The sequence below is a fragment of the Ips typographus genome, linkage group LG15 (genome assembly GCF_016097725.1).
Source record: "Ips typographus isolate SLU linkage group LG15, UJ_Ityp_2.0, whole genome shotgun sequence".
In the NCBI taxonomy this organism is placed as follows: Eukaryota; Metazoa; Arthropoda; class Insecta; order Coleoptera; family Curculionidae; genus Ips; species Ips typographus.
The window spans coordinates 806,709-820,963 of NC_138436.1; the positions used below are offsets into that span (position 1 = coordinate 806,709).

The following is a 14,255-nucleotide window of genomic DNA, read 5'->3' on the forward strand; positions in this document are numbered from 1 at the left end:
TTGTCTAAGCACTTGGATCATTGTCCGAACAATTGATGACTTATTGCTGACTAAGTAATTAACGTATTGGTAGTAGTTAATTAACGAGAATCTACTTGTGACAATATTAATAATTATATGCCAAAATAATAAGAAAGCTGACTGATAATTATATGTATTACACTACTTTGCCTATTCCTATGTACATCAATTTTTAAAATGTTGTACTTAGGAGACACAAAATATTTATTGAAACCACAACTACAAAATCATATGTACAATGTAAAAAAAAAACATAAAAAAAACCATTTGTACAATTAAACAGTCAAATTATCCAAGAATTAATTATAATCATAAATAGTAAAATCCTAACAAAAAATACAAAACTACAAAAATTTTTTTACTTACACAAGTACAGTGCAATGGGCAGCCTATCTCTATGCAAATCTCCTCCACACACACCGCATCGTGGAGATTGGGCATTGAATAAAATCGAATTCTATTTGATAGGCGTACTTTACACTGTAGTCATATCCTCGTCGTCGTAGGGGGTGGCTTCTAAGGCTGGAACCCATGGGCCGTCAACACTAGGCGGTAGTTCATCTAGTTGGTCGTCATCTCCTAAGGCGGCGAGAAGTTCCAATTTCGGCGGGTATTTCTGGAAAATTAAACTTGTGCCTTAGTGGAATCGGATTAAAAAAGTCGTGGGTAAGAGACTCGCGACGAGGTGAATCGGGGACATAAAACGGAGATGCGGACCTTAAAGGTTCATCAGGATTTAGGTCGGGATTAATTATTTTAGGAGGACTGGGTGGAGGAATAATAACTAGGGATTCAACTTTGGATCAGGATGAACGACGGGTCGCTGAAAAGGAGCTAGATAAAGAGGTTCAGAGGAGGCAAATTATCTAGGATTTCAGGGTGGTTTTGAGGGAAATTTGGATGTTGGAAAGGGACAAGAGGCGGAGGATTATCTAGGATATGGTGACGGTTTTGAGGAACATTTGGGCGTTGGAGAAGGACAAGAGGCGGAGAATTATCTAGAATTTGGTAATGGTTTTGAGGGACATTTCGGCGCTGGAGAGGGACAAGAAGCGGAGGATTATCTACTATTTGGTGACGGTTTTGAGGGACATTTGGGCATTGGATAGGGACAAGAAGAAGAAGTTGATTAGGAATAGAGTTATTAAACAATTGTTCATACAAATCCACTAATTGATGTCCTGCTTCTTTGTGTGTGTACAATGTGTACCAGAAGTCTCAGACACCAGGATGTCTCGCCAGCTCACTGTTTAGCTGCCTGTGGTAAGCCTCCATCACGTTGTTCGTCCGATGCTGCTCCGTCAACGCTGAAATGTTGGGGGGTGACCCGTCCAATCCACTGCCGTCTGATGTAGTTCCTGAATTCGCCGAAAATTGGTTCCCGTTCCCGATTCTAATAACAGATAAAATTGTAAGTAACTTAATTGCTCTTAATCAATATTGGTAGTATGTGAAAAACCTGCAAATAATTAAATGCATCCATAATTCTGTCCCTAAGTAGAAGTACCAATGCGCAGAGCTTCCTCAGGTAAACTTTATGGGCTGCCTCTTGAATTTTCCGGATTACACCTAGTTCTTTTGCCTTTTGAGACTTAAAAATAAAATACCCAGTGTTCTTAACATAATTTTTTTATAAACAGAAAATGATGACACCATTCATGCATACCTGGCAATAATGAAAAAAACGACCTTGTAGAGTCGTAGTCCGTAATGACAGTCCCTCGGATGCACGTTGGAAAGGTTCTCGCGATGTACTCAAATACTGCGTCATATAGTGCCCTGGTCCGGTTAGCCATAAATACATGGACCAAAGGAAAGGCCTATTTAAAAACAAAAAAATACTCAATAGTAAAAGGTTTATGACGTAGACACTACGTCATCAGATAATACAGTATAATTATATTTTTATCAAACGCTTGTCAAAAATAAAAAAAAAATGTCGCTCCACGCCTTCAAAACTTTCCATAATTAACTCCTCTGTAGTTGCTATTTTTCCAAGATCTCAATATAGACTATAGAGAATAAAATTTAATATAAACACCCGAAACCAACACACACATACTACAAAAATCATATAGTTTAGTTAGATACCATGTCCATGTCCTGCTGCACCCAAGCCATGTTGCCCTGCACGGTCACACCTCCACAGTGACAAAGGGAAAGTCGCCCTCATTTTAATTTGTTTAATGTTGAACTTGTGAGTGTCCACCGCGGTTTTTTGTTGTGTGACGTCCCTTTCGTGTCCATTTGGTCTCCTCAGATAGACATGCAGTTTTTACATCATTCAACTTCTTCGGGTTTTGATTAAGTTTTTTCCCCCTTAAAGAATAAAAAACCGAGCTAGTAACTTCACTTTTTGACATCAACACTGGGTTTTGATAAAGTTTTTTTCCCCTTTGAGAATAAAAAACGGAGCAACCTGTCACCTCTGTACCAGAACCGGGTTTTTGATCAAGGTTTTTTCCCCCGTGCAGAATAAAAAACCACCTTGGTACATTTGGGTTCAGCTGTCCCCCCTTTTAGAATGACAGTCAGCAGACTAGTGATCTAGTTAAGCCTCTGAAGATGGGTGTCTGAATACACCCGAAACATGTTAGGCAATTAACAACCTTTTAATAAATATTTGTGGAGATCGACTCTGAGTTTTGATTTCACTTATACTCACTACTCCACTGTGTGAATATGGACTACTACTTTTCGATACCACTTTTATTAGATTATAGTGCCTTAGTGACTAAACAGTAATCTTACCCCCAGATTACCAAGATGGCGGGGAGCATGATGTGGTCCGATCTAGGTAGGAGCAACACGGGGGGCGACGCTTTAACGAGGATGAATGAACACTAGACTTAGGTCCGATGGCGGCAACTTATGCTGCTCGCCCACACTATTTCCTTTGCTAGGGCTGATCTAGGGTGTGGCACTTGGTCACCTACTGCTCCACTTTGCGTTACAATAGGCGTACCCAGACTAACTCAGAGATCAGTGATCTGTACGTGATTTTGGTACAGTATTTATACTCACATCATGACCCCAATTCGCCAATCTTGCTGACACAAACATTGTACTGGGGGAGACCGGGGCAACTTAAGGTAACGGCACCTAGTGTAATCTCTATGTTACAATAATAATGGTATTTATTCAGCATGTAGCTATAAAAATAAACACAATGACAAATCATGCAAATATAAAAATATTAAAATTAATGTAAAAATAAAATAAATAAAATGAACAAATATGGATCTGTTTAAAAACAACTAACGAATTAAAAAGTAAAAACATTAAACAAAAACAAGCTAAAGCACTTAAATTACAACATGTTGTCTTAGGGCTCTTTTAAAATTGTTCAAATTATCACAGTTTTTTATTACATTGGGCAACATATTAAAATCTTGAAGGCCTTTGTACAATACTGAATTGAATATATGAGTTGTTTTACAATTTCCACTCAAAACAAAATCAGAACAGTTTCTTGCGCTGTAACTGTGGACTTTTTAATTTAAGCTCAAACACGTGAACCGCAAACAATCATTTTCTGGACAGGTAACATGCTTAAAATCGTGGACATTGTTACGATGGGAGTATACCTGTTGCATCGCAATATGCACCTCATTGCTCGATTTTGCACAATCTGGATCTGATCTATTTTAAGGTAGACCGTACAAAAGAGCAGAACAAAACTTGAGATGAGGGGCCGCAATACAGTTATACAATAACAGTCTGGTCTCCATAGACAATTGTCTTCCTACTCTCGAAATGTAGCCCACCTTCTTTGCAAATTTTCAGAGTTATATAATCAGCGTGGGCATAAAACTTCAGTTCGGAATCAAAAATTACTCCCAGATACTTTATTTGACTTTCGTACTTAATCCTGGTGCCATTCATAATTACATCAAGCTGCTCCAAGGAGACGATTCTCAACCTGCTTTTTCTCCCAAACAGACAAAACTTTGACTTGAGTGGATTGACACTAAGCTTATTTTTACATAGCCATCTAAATATATTTTCCAAATCGTTGTTTACGTTCGTCTGCATAAGATTCAAGTTACTCTCAGATTTTAGACATGTAAATCATTGTATCATCTGCGAACAGCTCGATGCAACAACGATCCACAGCCCCAACTATGTGATTGACATAAAGCAAGAACAGCAATGGCCCCAAGACAGTTCCCTGTGGTGCTCTATGCTGAACACACAAAGGATCAGACATGCTATTCTTATACTTTACTCTTTGATGTCTGTTAGACCGAACCATCCCAGAACCGTACCGTTCAAGCCCATACAATGCAATTTTTTTATTATTTTTTTTTTTGCGGTCAACTGTCTCGAGGGCTCTTCTAAAATCGGGGAACACCGCCAACACAAAGTTACTAACGTCCAACTCTCTTTTAAAAATATCACATAAATTAACTATGTTAATTTTTTGCTTAAAATCTTTAAATTAGTTTTAAATGTATCAAAGTGATAAGGAAAAGTTCAAGTTATTAATGAGATATATGGTATAGTCAAAGTGAATCAGTACTGGGTTAAAAAGTGCTAACACATGACACTTACTGTACTGTAAGAGAAAATATGCAATGAAGTATGCAGAAAGTTGTTTGACTAAGAATTTGTACCTTGTTTGTTGCCTTGGTTGCTATTTGATAAAACAATGAACATGGCACAAACAGACACAAATTATGTTCATGGTTTATAATCTATAAAATCAATTATAAAAAAAATAAAATATTTAACCAAGAATTTTATATCTAGCAAAAATTTCCCGTATGACAATGACAACAAAACATGCTTCTTTGCTTATCTGTGAGGCTTGTAATACAGTATATACTCCATAAAATTGCTATCACATATTTTATTATTATCATTGCATTCAGCCTTTTTCAGAGAGCCATTAAGATTTACAATGTGAGAATAGTATATTATATTACAAGCATGGAATGATACTTTCCTGCGAGTACGATGTTCGCCTTACGGCTCGTGCGTAAATCGTATGAGTAGATTAAATAAGCATTCTGTGAGAGTTATATACGATATTTTTTCTACGTAAATGAAAACATTTGTCAACATTTTTTTTATCTATTGATGGGGCCTTTTTATCCCGCAATTGATCTCCTTAGGAATGTAATTGTTCTCCAACCAGGTTTGTTAATTTACCAATAAAATAAAACATATCAAAATGAAGATGATGGCATCGGATTGGATTTTATTGCTCTCCCGTCTCCACCAACGTTTTACAATGTTTTCTTTCAAAACAAAAACCAAAAAACCCTATATTTTAACATAACTAACTGTTTTGAAACTCGTGGACTGTAGTTTTTCTAGTATTTATTTTGAACACAACGCATTAAAATTTACAGAACAATTTATAAAACGTAAAAACATAATTGTAAAAGGTTTAACTTGACTTGACTCATGACTGCTCGCGCTCGAGTTTTTCTCTCGAATCGTCGACCGTCTTCCGTCTCAGTCTCTCGTCTCTTTCCCGGGGTGGGGAGGACACGCGCACAAACACAACGTTGCCGCACTGTGCACTTAAGTCTATTAATGCCGGAACACTAACTTAACCCTAAATTTTTTGACACATGACATCTTGCGTTTTTTGGCATTTGACATTACACTGCTGCCAAAGCTTAATAACCCAACATACCCCCCACCTTGAAAGGACAGTACCTTTCAAAACAACAAGGAGAATAACAGATGTACAATTTTACTTAACATTACTTATTCTAAAGGAAGACGACAAATTTGAGAAATTGCACGCTTAATTTTACCACCCCTTGTATCTAGTTGTACTACACGCACATGATTATCAGGACCATGAATTGTTTGAACTACACGTCCCAAGTTCCACTGTAATGGAGGTAAATTTTTGTCTCTGATTAAGACCAAGTCACCTATTTTAATGTTGTCCTTTTCACTGTGCCATTTTGCTCTAGATTGTAGTTCTGTGAGATACTCACAAGACCACCTTTTCCAAAAATGTTGAAGTAACATTTGTAAATGTTGATACCTTGTTAATTTTCCAATTGGAATATCTGATAATGATGGATCTGGCAGACTTGTGAGTCTTCTCCCAATGAGAAAGTGTGATGGAGTTAAACAAACGTAATCTTCTGGACTAGATGATAAAGGTATTAGTGGTCGCGAGTTTAATACTGCTTCAACTTGTGTTAAAGTAGTATATAAACCTTCAAATGTCAAGGTAGAGTTTCCAAGTATCTTTTTCAAATGAGTTTTGCAAGATTTTATTCCTGCCTCCCAGAGGCCGCCAAAGTTTGGTGAGTATGATGGAATAAATTTCCATGAAATTTGATCTTCTATTGACTGTTGAGCAATGCTTTTTGATTCATTTTTTAAGAAGACACCCAGTTGCTGAAGCTCATTGTTAGCACCCACAAAATTTTTTCCATTATCAGAAAACACAGACTGAGGTTTACCTCTTCTTGAAACAAATCGTCTAAAAGTTGCTAGAAAGGCATCAGTTGTCAGTGCAGTTACCAATTCCAAATGCACCGCTTTAGTTGCAAGGCAAATAAACAAACAGATTTGTTACCTTTGCACCTCTACCATACCTGTCCTTAATATACAATGGCCCTGCATAATCCACACCAACATTATAAAATGGGGGTTGAGGATTAACTCGCTCTCTTGGAAGCATACCCATTATTTGACTGCAAGCTGTAGGATTAGTTTTAAAACACTTCATACATTTAAAAGAAACCTTTCTTGCTAAATTTCTACCATTTATTACCCAATATTGACTACGTATTGAGCTTAGCAACATTTGAGGACCTGGATGTAATAATCGTATGTGTTCAGATTGAAACAATAACCAAGTAAAATGATGATTGGCTGGTAAAAGAATTTGATGTTTTTTATGAATTTGGACATTGGATAACTGAATTCTTCCCCCTACCCTGAGAACACCTTTTGAATCAATAAAAGGATTTAATCTAAGAATTGTCTTTTTGTTTTTTATTTCAGTTTGATTTTTAATTGCTGATATTTCTTGGTTGAATGATATCTCTTGTACAATTTTAACTAACAATACAATTACAATACAATACAATTTATTTCCAATATCACAAAAGGGATGTAGGAAGATTACAAAATCACGTATATAAAAAAAGAAAATACTTATCACTTATTACACATGTTATACGTCTTCAAAGCTGTAGCCTGGGAATAAAAGGTCTCTCATAACTGATAAAAACCTGCTGTTCGACAACTGACGTAATTTTGGTGGGATATTATTATACCAGTTATCCAAGAGCACCCTGGACATAGGAGATTAACATGGGAAAACGGTTTTGATTTTTTTGCGCCTGTACGGTTGATTTGATTGAAAAATCGTATTAATGAAAGTTGTAGTACCTATCACGGACTAGTTTTCTGTATTTTTTTCAGATCTCTAACTTGAGCCCTTTCGTCGTAAAACACGAACAAAAATAAGAAAATTTAAACTTTTGGCCTGCACTGTATAGGCGGTTGTCGGGCAACGGGTAAACAGGTCATTGTTGCGGGTACGGTTGCTCGGCAACCGCTTATACAGTGCAGGTAAAAAGTTTAAATTTTCGCATTTTTGTTCGTGTTTTACGACGAAAGGGCTCAAGTTAGAGATCTGAAAAAAATACAGAAAACTAGTCCGTGATAGGTACTACAACTTTCATTATCACGATTTTTCAATCAAATCAACCGTACAGGCGCAAAAAAATCAAAACCATTTTCCCATGTTAATCTCCTATGTCCAAGGTGCTCTTGGACACCTGGTATATCACAGCACCAATATAATAGGGGTTTGCTTTAAATAATTCAAGTCTGTGTAACTCATATTGATAGTTATTTCCAAATCGGGTAGCATAGTTATGATTATTATTTAGAGTTATGAAAGCGGACGCATTCTGCCTTACAAATTTTAAAAGTTCGAATATAAATAAACAAGGAAAAGTCATTATTTTCTCTGAGATAAATGATGGTTTACATGATTCCCTCGATTTTAAATTAAACATTATACGTACGGCACGTTTTTGGTTTAAGAAAGTTCTATTGGATGCAGACGATGCACCCCACAGCACTGTTCCATATCTCATACGAGATTCAATATTAGCATAGTAGAATGATTTAACTGTTGCCCGACTCGTTATTTGTTTTAGGCGCTGTAAAGCAAAACAGCTTCTCGAACATTGGCTGCTGACAAAATTGACATGTTCTTTCCAATTCAACGACAAGTGAACCCAACAACTTAAAAGATGTAACTTGTTTTATAGTTTTACCACTCAATTTGATAAGATGAATTTTCAGGTAGTTGGCTCCGCAAGGATGAAACTCCATTGTATACGTCTTATCTTGGTTCAGAGTTAATTTATTGTTACTAAAGTAATTTGATAACAAGCTCAAATTATCATTCAAAGTCCTTCTCAAGATATGCTCATCCTTATTTGAGGATAACAAAGTAATATCATCAGCAAATTCACAATGTGGTGCACTCAAATATTTTGGCATGTCATTAATGTATATAATGAAGAGTAGTGGGCCTAAGACGCTGCCCTGCGGGACGCCAACTTCAATTGTTAACTGGTCTGATTCAGATTTATTGAATAAAACATATTGTTTTCTATTAGATAGATACGAGTTCAATAATTTATGACAATTTCCTCGTATTCCATAAGAAAGACATTTCTGCAAAAGCAAGGTGTGCTCGACACAGTCAAAAGCTTTGGTCAGATCAATAAAAAGGGCCATAACGTTTTTATTTTGATCTAGTTCCCTATAAATTTGGTTAATAACATAGCATAGTGCTGATAAAGTTGATTTCCTGCTTCGAAAACCATGTTGTGAGTTTGATAGTACATTATTGGAATCTAGAAAGTTTAGAATGCGATTTGATAAAACTTTTTCAAAAATTTTCGAGAATATTGACAGGAGTGATATTGGGCGATAATTTCCGATATCAGCCGTGCTACCCCTCTTGTGCGCACAAATGACTTTGGATAATTTCAAGAAGTCCGGAAAAATCGCTTGCGTAAAACACAAGTTTAATAATATGCACAAGGGCTTACTGACCTCTGAACTACAAAACTTCATGAGTTTTGCCGAAAATTCGTCAGGACCGGTGGAATTCGTATTTTTTAAACTGTTTATTACTTCAATTATTTCTTTTTCTGTAACATCAAATAAATAGATTGAATTATTAACATGTGGTACTGCATTGAGGGAGTTAGAAATTATTGGTATGTGTAGATTTTGGAGCGATAAGGGAATATTTACGAAAGTGGAATTAAAATGGTTTGCTATTTCTTTGGAATCCGTAATTTCAATATCATTTACTAATATCCTATTTATTTGCTTGTTTCCTTTATTTTTAGTAGTAGAGTTTATAATATTCCAAATAGTTTTTGATCTGTTAGTAGAAGAAGATAGTTTATTATCATAATATGTTTGTTTTGCAAGTCGCAAGATTTTCCTGTAGATACTCTTATATCTTTTATAGTAATCCATACTAATCTCTGTTTTTTTAAGCTGGGAAGACATTTTGCGTAGGTTCTTTGATGACACCTTCAAGCCTAAAGTGAGCCACTGTTTATTCGAAATATAATCTAGCGCTTTTTTCCTTACAAAAGGAAAGCAGATGTTAAAATAACTATAAAAGATCTCAACAAATTGCAACATACTGTATCCAACATCGTCTGCACTTTCCAATAAGTTGGTCCATGACTCCAATGATAATAATCTTTTGAAATTATTCATGTTCTTTATAGAGAAACATCGTACCATGTCAGATTTGTTAGTACTTTCATTAGAACATGCCGGAATTGTAACGAGTTGATAAGTGTGGTCCGATAAGCCGTTTTCGCAAACCTTTTTATCAATAATAACTGAATTGAAATCTGTACAAATATAGTCGATAGTAGTGGAAGAGTTCTTACATATATGAGTAGGTACATTAAAAGCTGGGGTCAAGTTGAACGAACTTAAAATGTCAGTTAGCTCAAGAGTAGCAGTGTTGTCTTAAAAGAAAAAGAAATTAATGTTAAAATCTCAGGCAACAATATTACGACTAAAGGGAAATGTATTGGTTAAGAATGTAAGACAAGCCTCCAGTTGTTTAAGGAAGTCAACCCTCTGAGATAGGGGTGACCTATATACACAAAGAACATTTGTTTTAATATTATTTCTACACAACTGGATGCATGCACATTCGAATGTCATTTCAATACATAGACCAGGAGGAACTGTAATAGGCACATAGTCTATATTATCACTCACCAATATCACAACTCCGCCATGTTGATTGTTCGTTCGATTATAGAAATTAGCCATGTTGTAGCCTTTGATGTTTAAGGCAGCCATCTGGTAGTCTGAGCACCAACTTTCAGTTATGCACAAAATGTTCACTCTTTCCAGCTCTAAGAAAACTTCAAGCTCATCGATTTTATTTTTTAGTGATTGGATGTTTTGATGCACTATATTGAGAGGTCTATCAACTAAATCGCATGGTGTTGTTGTTCTGGAGTTGCTTATTGCCGGGGCAGCATTAACTGTTGGGTCCTTATGGAAATAAGTCTTTCGTTTCCTTGAGGAATTCTTGATTCCTGCTAAAATCAAATCTTCTAATACCAACATTTCTAGGCCAAAAGTCCGTTTTGTACATATCATCCTTTTTGTCCAATGGGGCTACCACTACAAAAGATCTAAGTTTATCCTCAGAGTTTACTATCTCCTTTACAATGATTTTTAGGTGCTCAAAACCACTTTTGTTTTTAATGTATGCTGTTATCATATCTTCTGTGGCTGTTTTCATGACTCTATATAAATATATCCAAACGCGTCGATCCCCTCCAGTAAAACCTTTCGTTGCCGAGTCGCGTGGTTCTTCACCTGTTCCCAATTTCCGAATTTTTTTTTGCCAGTCTAGCGGAGTCTTGAGCGCCTTGAAAACCCAGAGTTTTTAACTCGTAGTTTTGTCGGCAGTGTTTTGCGGAAGCGGAACCAGTAGAGTTCGATCTTACGATAGGGACTGTAGACGGCTGATGGTGTACAACTTCTATTGAAGGAATTGGAGTATTAACATTTTGAATCCGTTGTGGTTGGGCTGGTCCGGTCCTGGTGTTGTTTATTGACTTTTACAGCACATCTCGATACGACGTTATCTTCGGCTTGTTTATTGTTGTTTGTTCCTCCATATTTACGGATTCAAGGCTGTAGCATTTATCGGCCAGTAGGGCATTATTTTGTTTTAACACGTTATTTTTGTCCATTAACTCTTCTACAAGCTGTTTAAGGTAGTGTATTTCCAGGTTTGCACTAGTTTGGGATGGTTCTGGCATTTTATTTTCTTGATTATCCGTCTGGGTTCCACTATCCACATGGCCATAACAAGGGCATTTCACTAGGGATTTACTACCACTAAAAACTTTTAAACCCGTTACTCTTAGTGCACAGGAATTGTGTAACCATAGATGACATTTTATGCATTTCACACCAGATTGCACCGTTTTATTGCAATATTTGCAACGCTTATCTTCACCGTCACCGGTTGACGATGTATCCTCGTCGACCATGCTCGATATACTCCATGCTCGATAAACTATTTAGTATACAGTGCGTTTTTTTTAACGCGCAACATAGGATTTTACGTGTTAAATTTTTAAGTCCATGTTAGACCATGTTGTTTTGGAACTACAAGTGTAAAACTTGACGGGTGTGTGTTTAGTACCCTGAAGCTTAAGTAAGTTTACCAATTCGGTCTAAAAAGTGTTTACAAACTAACGAAAAATCATCTTTTTTCGAAAAGATTTTATCTTTCCGTGCTCCCTGTATGCATGGTAGATGCTTGTTGTTTTTGATACTGGCAGGGCAGGTAGCAGGTAGAGTGACATATTTATTTATAACGTCAAAAGGGCATTTTATGATCGTTTGGGATACTGTTTGGTTTCAAACGGAGGTCACTTTGAACAATTTATTTTAAAAAATACTTCTTCTGTACTTAATTCTTGATATAAAGTTAATATTCGCATTTTGACCACCCTGTTTTACTTTCTACACCAAATTTTACATAACAACAGCCAGTAGAACTAGTAGAATGAGTTTATATAAACACTGTAAAACGTTAATAACACGAACTTATAACCACTTGGAACTTGAAACGTGAAAACGATTGAAATTATGTAACAGGTTAAATCACGTTCAACGCAAAACCCAAAACCATGAACAGAACATCCAAAACCGAAAACGTAATCTAGGACTCTAATCTGTCGTATGACAGCGTTGCCAAACACCATGCAAGGCACACCATGCAAGCTGCGAACCTACGATAAAGAAATTTAAATGTTAAAGAAAAATGTCAAATTAATTTTTTGACAGTTCTGAAATAGCATTTTTAGAATTGATTTTTACATTGCAAAATATTTAATCTAAAAATTTGGAATCTAATAGAAAGTGTGGCAACAACACCCACGAAAAATCTTGTTCTCGGATATCCCTACCAACATTTTACTTCTTTAACTGTGATTGGTCAAATTCGCATTCTTCTGCAGTTGTCGTAAATTTATAGTAAAACAACCCATTAATAAACTGATGGGAACATTTCAGAAGTACGCCATCTACCAATGAATCGCCAACTAAACGCCGGTTGTTTTATCTTAAAGAGAACGAAGTGAGCGCTATACAAAATCAATGGTTAGGGATAGACGGTGCCTTATTATCGTTTATTTATTTTACTTATGCGGCACTGCATTCACAGTAGTTTTGTCATTTTATGGACGAAACGGTCCTTTACTTTTTCGTCTCCAGTCACTTTCTTTGTGAGAGTGAAGTTGTTTCTTGTCCGTTGAAATCAAATAATTTTCCTTTTTTTTTTCTCTGTGCCTAATCATGAGCGGTAAGTTGATTTGTGCTCTTTGGCTCGTTACTCGTAGGGTATGTAACCTCGTGTTTTCCTTTATTTTATAGACAATTTATTACCACGATTCACCCCAACTCCCGACAGTAAGTGCGCGAGTCGCGCATCGCCGCCCTACGTGTCATGGGGTGCCTGGGGCGCCCGTATGAACGGTGACAGGGGTGAAACCGATTCCCGACCACCCACTCGTCACAGCAATCCGTGGGTGTCCCCTGAGCCGTCAAGGCCGCGACGCCCCCGGCCCAAGAGCAGGAACCTGCTAAACGGGGGACAGGGCTGCAACACAGCCCGCTGATGAGGAGGTTCCTTCTCCCAAGCATGGAGCCACCATTATCATTAGTGGGGCTAACTGCCCTGTTAATGTTAATTATTATTAATTTTTTATTTTTTTTTTTCGTTTTTTTTTTTTTAAACAAAATGTTTAGTCGTAATAAAATATTTGGTGTTTAAAGTTGTCGCTTTTGTGTGTCCTTTCCCATCTTTTTTTTTTTTTTAATATTATAAAGGCGTGCATTCTGGGGTCCAAAGATCATAATAGGGTAATATTCTGCTTACGTGCACAACTTCTCTCTTTGCTTTATCTGATTTGCCCTTTTGTATCTCATAGTCCACGTCCGACATTTTTCGTCTTACATAATAAGGTCCGAACCTATTAAGCAGCAATTTTTCACTTTTACCAACTTTCCTTACCGGGGTGAAAACTTTCACTTGGTCACCCTCATTAAACTCCACATGTCTATGTTTACAATCGTAACGCAGTTTGTCTATATCCTGTCGTTTTCTTATATTTTCAGCTGCAAAATTACGTATTGCCAGACTAGTCTCCCTAATTTGATTGCTATCAAGAGGTCCAGCATGCGGCATAATATTTGCTTCAGTTGGTAAAACAGGTTCTCGCCCATATACTAGCATAAAGGGTGAGAATTGCGTGCTGTCTTGTTTCGCTGAATTATAGGCAAAAGTTACATGCGGTAAGTATTGGTCCCAATTTGACTGATTTGTGTTGTACATTGCCAACATATTTGCAAGAGTCTTATTAAATCGCTCCGTAAGACCATTTGTTGCTGGGTGATATGCCGTTGTAAATTGACTTGTGCCCATTTCTTTCAATAGTTTTGTTACCAATTCTGATTGAAACACTTTTCCTCTGTCACTTAATAATTCCTTAGGCCTCCATGCCTCGTAATTATTTTTTCCAAAATAAATTTTGCTACGGGCCCTGCTTTTCCACTTGGTAACGCCTCAGTTTCTGCCCACCGTGTTGCATAGTCTGTTGCTACCGCTATCATGGTTTTTCCATTGCTACTTCTGCGGAAAGGACCCAAAAGGTCAA

The 14,255-nt window shown here is 36.8% G+C and overlaps 2 long non-coding RNA genes across 2 annotated transcripts; one reads left to right on the forward strand and one right to left on the reverse strand.

The window, feature by feature from the left end:
• Positions 1-1,107: 1,107 nt before the first annotated feature.
• Positions 1,108-2,715, reverse strand: LOC145738206 (uncharacterized). The gene is made up of 2 exons (XR_014180642.1): positions 1,481-2,715; positions 1,108-1,414 (listed from the first exon to the last, which is right to left on the reverse strand). It is a non-coding gene; the product is annotated as an uncharacterized LOC145738206 (long non-coding RNA).
• A 9,167-nt stretch (positions 2,716-11,882) lies between these two features.
• On the forward strand, positions 11,883-13,282 carry LOC145738140 (uncharacterized). Its single transcript, XR_014180601.1, has 2 exons — positions 11,883-12,901; positions 12,973-13,282. It is a non-coding gene; the product is annotated as an uncharacterized LOC145738140 (long non-coding RNA).
• The last annotated feature ends 973 nt before the right edge of the window (positions 13,283-14,255 follow it).